This window comes from Pinus tabuliformis, chromosome 4_1, assembly GCF_031772625.1.
Source record: "Pinus tabuliformis cultivar Carrire ecotype Pingquan chromosome 4_1, CPIR1, whole genome shotgun sequence".
Classification (NCBI taxonomy): Eukaryota; Viridiplantae; Streptophyta; class Pinopsida; order Pinales; family Pinaceae; genus Pinus; species Pinus tabuliformis.
In genome coordinates, this window is record NC_142303.1 from 480071914 (window position 1) to 480082141 (window position 10228).

General features: G+C 35.5%; 1 pseudogene; it reads left to right on the forward strand.

Moving 5' to 3' along the window:
* The first annotated feature begins 3532 nt into the window (after positions 1–3532).
* On the forward strand, positions 3533–8260 carry LOC149176578 (eukaryotic translation initiation factor 3 subunit A-like; annotated as a pseudogene).
* Positions 8261–10228: the final 1968 nt, after the last annotated feature.

The following is a 10228-nucleotide window of genomic DNA, read 5'->3' on the forward strand; positions in this document are numbered from 1 at the left end:
TAAGTATATGAATAATATTAATGCATAATAAAACTCATAGCCAAATGGATAATTTGAGATTAAATATTTATTTTGAAATTTCCTATAGTGTATTTTTTATTTTTATTAATAAAATATAATTTATATATTTAAAATAAAATAACGGAATAACAAAAAATAATTTAAGATTCATTTTCCAATAAAATTTGGAACTCCCCATTTTCTATCCCTCCATCAATTCCAAAATGAAAAGCTTATAAGATTTGATTAAGAAGACTTGGAAAAGTGTATTTTTCCTTCTAATAAGCAACCAAAGACTCACAAAGATATTCATGTGTACTTCTTCAGTTCTACAATCCAATCCAAAAGTATCTTACCCGCTCGATGCTCAACCCCAAAGTAAGAGGTCTTTGATAAAATTTCGAGCTTCAGAAAGGAAAGGGTCTAGGTTGTATTTCTGCTCCTAAATCGTCACAGATTCATTTAAGTTTCAAATGGCGCAGGAACTAAAAGAATAAATCACGGGTGTTTTCTTTGGCGAGGCCCGATAGTCTCACGAGGCGTTATCTAGTCTCCATTGGTGCCTTTTTCATGTACTAGGACTTAGCTTTCTGGGAAATCCCCTATATGTTACTAATAGCCCATTAATTATTTATAATGTTGGTGGACTCATGATGTTTTGAATTCTCCGAGGTTAAGTTGGAGAGGGAGGTGATATGAGAAAATTCTAAAATTTCTAAAAGAATATACATAATTTATACATAATTTATAGCATAGAACACAATCTGAATTCCAACGATTCAAGAGAGGAACATAAATCCTTACCAGAGTTCGAAACTTGGGAACATATATAATACTAGAAACCATGACTAAATGGGTACTCATTCCACCATGTTACACAAACCTAGAAACATGTTCAATTGGAATCCAAGAAATGGAAAACGCAAAAGGATGTTATCCGAGGGTTACCCCAAGACCTCCAGCAACATGGGAGGTTTCCATGCCATGCACTCCATCTTAAGGTCAGAAGGGTTTTCCTCTAAAGGAAATTAAGAGCCCCCTGCACCCTAAGCTTTGTGCAATACTACTTTCTTCATTATAAGGACCAAGAAGGGAGGCGATATTGCTTCCCTAGTTTCACTGTGTCCCCTCATCATGAAAACCTTTTTTAAGTTGGAAAACAGTCTCAATCTGGTTGAAGGTATGTATTATTCACAAACATTTCTGGTTACATGGATTTTTTTTTAAACATTTGTTAAATTTGTATTATTTTATAAGCTTGAGCACCTAATCTGATAAAATCATATATATGAATTTTTTTGCATTGTTGAAATTATAGCAAATTTTCATCTAGATGGGGTATTGAGATTAATAAGTGTGTTCCTATTTGTACTAGCTAGGTTCATCAAGTCCTAGGGTTGGGTTGTGAGATTGCCTATATTTATTTCTGAAATTCTTATTATTTCTCCAAAAATCACACATCTAATCCATCTTTAAGGTGTGGATGTAATAGATATGCTAATGGGCACTAAAGATTCATAGTATCTTTTACAAAAGTTAACCAATGCATTGTTTTCATTATTATCTTTATATTTAATCTTAGTTTTTTGGATTTTAATGTTTTCACTCTAGAAATTGCTTTGAACCCTTCATATTCATAGCATGCCCTTATTGCTAGAAAGACCATTTTACGCTAATATGTATAGACATTCATTTTTTGTAGCCTTGTCTATATCTTTGAGGCCACCTTCTTAGGTCATGTCAGTTTCAACATATTAAAAATCTTGTGTATTTAGGACTTTATGAGCATATCTAGTTTATTTTTCCCTTTATACTAAGAAATTAAGCTTTTTAATGAAATTTAATGTTGTTGGGATGAAGGGGAATCATTTTATTTGTTTCTACCGATACTCTACACTTGTTGATTTATGTGTCTAATGTTCCCATTATTTAAAATGGTTTTCTCCTTTTTATGCTCAAGGACTCACGCTTCTTTTTCTCAGTGGAACAGGTACCGTCACCAGAATCTTGCTACAGGGCTCTTTTGACGGGGCTACTCATTCTATAGGGATCATATTTCTAAAAAGGATTTTTCTTTCAACCAGACTATATGAACAACTACGGGAGGTCAGTCTACTTGAATGACCAACCACCACTGTGCTGGTTATGCATGTCTCTGTTGCAGACAATTAACGTGACAAGGTTGGGTTGGCTTGCTTCGCAACTTGTCTAGGATAGACAGGCACCTTTAGTGGATCGAATGGTTGCCCATTATATTTACATTTGTTTCCCACCCTTTACACCTTAGAGTTAACTGCGTTCACCTTGTTAACAACAACAACTAGTCACTGGTTAGTTCAAGACCTTACCTCTAGTTTAGATAGTTACCGGCTCATAATACAAGCTCAGTTTAGCTTAATGTTGGCTGAGTTCATGTATATGTTTTGGAAAGAAGCATTGGAGGGTGGTGTTGAATTGAATTCTTTATTGGGAGGATTACTATTTTGATCAATGGTATTTTTTATTATAGAAATAGGACAAAGATATGCTAAATTTATGTGGTTTTTGATGGCTGATATGATATTTTGATCTATGGTATTTTTTATTATAGAAATAGGATAGAGATATTCCATCTTCTCTTGGTTATAGTTTTGATTGTTACAGTAAAATTATAACAATTCTAGTTAATTTTCTCTTTATTACTTTACAATTGTTTTGTATTTTCACTTCAAAACCACTTAAGGCAAGGACTATGTTTTAAGGTTCTCTAAACTTCAACATTGATATTTGAAATTTGGAGAACCTAAAAAAAATATTGAGGTTCAATCAACCTTATGATAATTCACCAAGTCCATAACTCAAGATCATAAATAACATTGCCTCATAACTCAAGCTTGTAGTCTATCCTGGTAGTTTTCAAGTCCATAGTAATGTATATATAAAAAATGTATATACTATGTAGATGATCCTAATGGAAAACCTCATCTGAACCTCATCAAAAAGATTGAACTCGAATTGAACCTAACCTGAAGTGTGTGACTTAGACCAAGGATACACGTCCTGTTAAGGAGGTACTCTTATCATTCCTCTCACATTCACTAATGAGAATGTCTTTCCACTTTTATTATTTTCCATAGAAAATTAATAATTCTTAGTGGCTGAATATTTTTTATCTTATGTCCTGAGTGCGTGAATATTTTTTATCTTATATTATTTCAACAATTATGGAGAATAATAATTAATTATCAATGTTGACACTTTTGTGCTTCGACATAAGGAACAATACATAAGAAGAGATTGTCTCATTATCTCATGTTTGAGTTGAAATATTTTAGAGAAATAATTATAAAAAATAAATGACACATGCTTAGTGCCTAGATGTGAACACATGAAACCATGGTAATCTATTTTCAGAAGTAGAAATATGTGCCTAACCCTTTCAGTAATGATATAGAAGATTAATGAGATTTATTGTAAACTGTATGCAGAGTTAATAAATGTTGGTGAAAAGTGGGCATGATTATAGGCAATTCAAAAGACACCGGAAAATATAATGTTCAAATATGTGGAAATTTTTGTGGATATGAGGCTTGCAAAGTTTGAAAATGATGGACTTATTTAATATCACATTGTATGCCTGCAAATGAATGTCAGTTCCTTGGAGGAGGTTATCAAGTATTTCCTCCATCTCTCTAGTGAGAAGGCTGAATAGGCTCAAGCTCAAGCACAAGCATCTGATATTGCTCTTGATGTTGAGGACTTAGAGGCAGACAAGATGCCAAAGGACTTTATGCTTAGTTATTTCAGTGGAGATAAAAGGAAAGACAAGTCTGATCGGGAACTGGTTACCCCATGGTTTAAGTTTCTTTGGGAAACCTATAGGACCATACTTGAAATACTTCGTGAATTGTAACAATTCAAAGCTGGAAGCAGCATATGCGTTGAGTGCATATTAACTAGTGTTGGAATAGATGGAACAATTTCTTAATTTGGATAATTTTATAGTAATGGTTGTTAACATGTATTCCACTTAATTCTTTCACTAACAACTCCAAATATCCTGCCCCAATCTTAGCAATGAATGCACTAACATTCGTTGATCCTGATGTATCTCGAAGTATGGCAGAGTTTGTTTTATATATTTTGTTTCAATGACAAAGTATATATTATGTTTCAATGACAGAGACGCATGTTTCACTCCTAAGCATGTTGCACTCCTTCTAGCATGTTCAGTGGATATAACATCTAATGATTACATAAAGGAAAAATATTGTATTTTTCTTAGTTCCCTGTTAAAAAGTGATTTGAATAGGGTCTAGTGTGGCTAACTACAATCCTAATTACATTGACATATGAGTGCACATTGACCCTTTCAGTTTTGTTTGTAATATAAATGGACAACCAAGTTCTGTGGTCTTAGTGAAATAATACACAAACATCTTGTGAATTTCAATAAGTAGAGGGATCAAAGAGATAGGCCAGACCTGAATTTACATGAGATTTTATAGCTTTACCTTTGATACAAGTTTTGAGCTACTTGAGCTCTGGCAAGTTGGTTATATAAATTTTTTATTTGTAATATATTTTTTCCTTATACTTTTTTCCCACCAAAAAAGCTTAATTTTATTAATGAAAAAAAAAATTACATGTTGGCACGTCGGTCAGATAAATTTTTTATTTGTAATATATTTTTTCCTTATACTTTTTTCCCATGAAAAAAGCTTAATTTTATTAATGAAAAAAAAAAATACATGTTGAACTGGCTACATGATGCATCATCAAGTCAGAGACCAAATGATAAATAGAGACAAGCATAAAAAATCAAGATAATATACATGTTGGGAGAAACCTAAGATTTTCTCCCCTTATTTTTCTCAACCCTTAGCCATTCCCCTTGAGATGGTGTTGAAGAGACAAGAGCAAGATGGTTCCCTGCATCCACTTTGGCATTGTCCTTGTCTGAGTCTAAGTTATTTGATGTGTGAAAGCGCTTATTCCCACTGATGTGCCCCTAGTCACTGATCAAGTCATCATGCACCCTGTGATTTCTAGCTTCTGATTGGTCTTGAGGGGTTCCCCATTGTGTTTCAGGTTGGTCTTGAGGGGTTCCCCATTGTGTTTCAGGTTCCATTGGATTCTGACTTTTCTCTTGTGGGGATGGTTCATCGTGAGCTTCATCCTCCTCCTCTTCAGGTTGCGGTAAGGGATATTCCATCCTCTGGGTTTTTTCCTAGATTCTTTTTCCTTCTAGTATCCTTTTTGGATTTTGGACTACATGTGAAAGTTGTGTTCTCATAATCCAAGATCTATGTCCAAATTCACTTGTTGTGGATTAGTCGAATGTTGGAAGGCCTTTACTAAGGTCTACCTCAACACATATGTGTGCATAAGTGAATAGGCTTTCCTCTATTCTTTGGGAGTCCATTTTATGAATTACCCGAAGCTATTGCGAATGTCAGCCCTCCCAGAAATGAAGTGGGAGATTGTGCATTCGGACCTAGACTGGCATTCTAGAGATGAACATGGTTTTTGCATCGAAATCGAGGAATCAAGGAGGGATGAAGAGGTCGTTTGAACATCATAACCATGATCCTTCCCATAAAATTTTGTCTCTAGCTACAGGGGTTGGGAATTTTACAATAAAGAACCCTTTTGAGCATAGGTGAATATCGCATTCTAATGTTTATTAAAATCTAGTTGAAGAGCTCTATTGGTTTACCCAAGAAGAAGTTAAAACAACAAATAATTGCCAGGGATTCATAAGAGGCACATTGCTCATCATTTTATGGCATATCGATGTTTAATTTTGGGGTGTAGTTCAGCTGCTCCACTCTATATGGGCTTGGAGCATTTCTTGTCTGTTTAGATGGTTCAGAGGCTATCTTTTTTCCTTGCAGAATGTTCTTGAATGATATTCCCCTTGATCCTTAGCCTATTTGTGTGCTACCTCCCAAACCTATTTTTCACTTGGTTGCAGAGCCCCCCGGTAATCTCACGTGAGTGTAATGGTGGAATCAAAATGAATATGGTACACCGTCAAGGGCTCGTGGTCCTGTAGTATTTTTCCTTCAAACATAAAGTTATGTGAATGGCTAGGGTATTTGTATTTCTTCATGATACTTTGCTTCATATATAATACTTTGTCTGTATTTTTGACCCAGACTAAAACTGTAGTCCTAACGGGAGTTTTTAAAAAAAATTGGAAACATTTTGGGCTTACCTGGTTCCTAGGTCTCATTTGAACCATCTGGTGTGAGGAAATAGCTTCCCCTTCAATTACAGAGACTATCCGTACGGCAGGGGGAATATCAATCGTCACCAAAGGTCTATACAAATAGAATACATTGGGCGTAACAAAGCGTGTGTATGCCAACAACCCCTCTTTCTAGCACAAACAAACCAGGAGCTTCATGGGAGACCTAGGATTACATATGGAGGGGAATTGTTTCAGGTCATCTGCCACCACAGAGTTCACAGGAGCAGTAATCACGTGGAGGACGAAGGAACCGACATCCCACAAACCAGGCTTCTAGAACAGGTGGAGCATCCCACCAGAGTCCATCCCCAAAAACCTAAAAACACCCTTGGTCTGCCACAAATATCCTTCCAGCCTACCTTGGGAAAGTAATAAATGAGCACATCTCTCTATGCAATTGCTGAATAAAACCGCAACTGGGTGCACCTCCTATGTTTAAAACGGTCCGAAGTTAGATGTCTGCCACAGTTGCGAGGGAACCGAAACCATGTGGGTCAGTGAGCAGCTACACGAGGATGACCTAGAGGGGTAGTCTGTGGGGAGCCCATGAAGTAAGTCAGGAGGAGTAACCGCGTAGGCCCAGCCTAGCCCTTATCTCCATGAACGGGGCTCTTCATGTCTATTCTTTGGGCCCTCCAAGGAACTAAAAATGGCTGCCGAATCTAGAAAGTCATTCGTGCTAAGGATAAACCCTAGCTCCATGTTTTTTTCTCCCTTATAATATTTCTTATGATAGATGGAATAAGATGTGTGGGAAGATTTTCACTCTATCGAAGATGTTCATGGCCTATTCATGGCCTTATGTGTATGGTCAAGAAGACTCCTAAACCTCATATGATGGTAATATTCTATTCAATGTTAACAAACATATTTTGGATATTAGAAAGTCATTTATATCGTGTTTATGCACAGTACAAACTTTATATCCTCTAGAAAAGATACAATAAATAATCAGCATAGAAGGATTTGTAGTTGTTGGGATCATGTGGATTGTTTGCTGCCATTTCTATTATGTCTTATGATCACAAGCATGGGGCTCACCATCTCGAATGGGAGAATGAGAAGCAGAGAAGTTCAAGAATGACCAATATTTTGCGACTTAGTTTGAATTCTAAAAGGGATACGATAGAAGTGGTAAGTTATTTCAATGAAAGGGCTTAAGTTCATTTCTCACTATTTGAGCTGTTTGCATTTGTATAGGTTTTTCCAGTATAAGTTTATATTTTATGCTTAGTTCAACGATTTTTCTTCTAATATGTCTAATAATAATATACCTTTTTGGCAGTGTACATGCTCAACACTTCTATTTGAAATGGTAAGTAATAGGTATATAGCACATTAAAGCATTTATTGATTAAATTAACTCCTTCCTTGATGTTGCTGAGAAGTCAGAGCACACATATGTTCTATTAAGCACTTTTTATGCTTGTACAATTTTTTGTTTTAGCAAGCTACATGGTTTCAATTATAACTCCATAGAATGTGGTGCAATATTAGGACAAATTTTACTATATGTACTAATATTTGCAGGTTATACTAAATTTTTGAACCATATAATCATAATGTGATTAATTTTTTAATTATCTAAAAGCGTCTTCACCTCAAAGTATTTGGTTCTTCATATCTCCATATTTTTTATAAAAAGATGGTTTATGTTAAGTGTTTCCTTCAAATAAAAGTTAAAATTTCGGAATATGTGAATATAAGTTAATCCTACTAATTTTAATGGCTCTTTGGGTTCATGAAAAGAAACTGGAAACATCTACTTATGTGGGTAAATTATGTCTTTATTATATTTTAGGTTTCCAAAGGTGTCATGACATATGTTCTACAAGAAGTGAAAAACAAGTATCATCTACTGGAAAATCATTTCCACCCTTTAGGTATTGTTAATAAGTTCAATCACTCCTAGGAACACTCTCTAAGCTTAATGACAAATTGTCTTCATCTTCTCTGGTCCCAGAAGTTCAATTGGAGTAGCACATTCCTTCTTTAGGAAGGCTAACTACTTTGAGAGTTTTATAGTAGGTGATGGGATGTAATTCCTACTTTCGTTTCATGCTTTCTATTATTCTATGGTGTGACTACTTGTCACTTGTAAATGTGGCCTACTTTTAGAGTCACAAAACTTAGAAAATATGATGGGCAATTTAATTATTACTTTATTCAGTTAATTTCTCTCTAGTATTTTATGCCATATGGTGTGACAATCTTGGATTTCGTATATTTCTTACACTTTGGTGTTAAGGTGTACACACTCTCTTGTGCCTTCTAAAAGTAGAATTGTTGAGGTTTTCTAAAGTTAACCCTTGCATGTTAGAGGTATCACAAGTGTATCAAACAATGAAAAGGAAAGTCATGTCGAGGCTCATACCATTTTCTGATTTGTCTATTATAAAGAGGCTTAGAGTAGATGATATGAAGTACAATTTTGTATGATTGAATATTGACCATTCAAAAGGAATTGTACAGTTTGGAAGTCACATGAAGTAATACAATTTTCTGATTTTAAATATCTTGTATACAAATATGGCTTCTCATTTTGACGATTTATCTTTTGTGCATGGGTCTTTTTTAAAGTGTGCATAATATAAGCCCCTTAGTGAATTTGTTTATGCAAAATGTTGAATGAGAACAATCCATATACCATAATATTATTGAAAGAGCCAAAATTCTCTAAATTCCCACTATCAAATGAAGGAGAGGGTGTTCTTCTTTGAAGTTTAAAGGGAATTTCTCATACCATTTGGAGACCAAAAGGAAAGAAGCATTTTATAGACGACTAGCCAAAGGACATGGATCTGGTCTCGTCATGTAACTCTCTTTGCAAAAAGTGGCCCTCTGCCATGTGGTGGTAGGAGGGGGTTTCCTACTAATCTGGCATAATAACAACTCCATGTGGGTCTCACTGGAGGGGTTTAAGTTTTCTCTCGAACAAGAATGGTTCTGCAAATTACCTACCTCTTGTTGCCCCTTTCTAGGAGTGGTGGGAAGAGAATTGTGATCCTCGTAGTAGTGCCCTCTCAAGGGGGGCGACGAGAGGACATGAAAATGTGAGTTGTGGACCTAACATACTCTCCCAACTATATAGTTTGGCATCTCTAGGCTAGGTATGAATAAAAGGTGGAGAGAGAGTTATGGCATTCCCTGAATATAATAGAAGTGACCATGTATCTCATTGGAATAGGGACACCTAAAAATGCAATGCCCGTGTGTCTCTATTTAATTTCCTCTAAAGTGGAAACACACTATAGAGAAAATTGATATTGTTCACACAGCCATACCAATCCAATTTTCATTGTGAGTTCTATTATGCTTTTCTATCAACTACTCTATGCTCGTAAAAGTTTCAAGTGAAACATTGGTTGGATGAAACATGTGTTAAAATGTGTTAAATTGGAAACTAGGGCCAAACTTCATGTGGGTCATCTTATTCATGGCTAATAATATTTTTATTAGATTCCTCTCATCAAGAGGTGTAGGATTGATCTAAATACCATCCTATTCTAATAAGCATTTACGAAGATATGAATTTATTTTGATTATGGAATTATTATCAAGCCGACTTACAACTCATGTAGGCTCCAATTGCTGAAACTGAAGCTGCAACTGCAGATCCAAAGTTTGACCAGTGTGGAACATCAAACTTCCTCTTCTTAACTACACTGTAGGTTCATCTAAACCTCCTCTGAAGGTTGCAACTTTTGGTGGTGGAATCAAGTCGATCAGATGGTCGGTTTGTGAGATATCAACTGCCATAGTTTGAAGGAAGCTGTCGAAAATGAAGCTGTAACTACAGATCCAAAGTTTGACCACCATGGACCATCAAACCTCCTCTTCTGAGCTGTGTTGTAGTTTCATCTAAACCTCCTATGAAGGCTGGAACTTTTGGTGGTGGAATCAAGCTCATCCGACAGTCGGTTTGTGAGATATCAATTACGCTAGTTTTAATGATGAAGTCGCTAATGCTAATGCTAGTGATCTAGGGTTTGC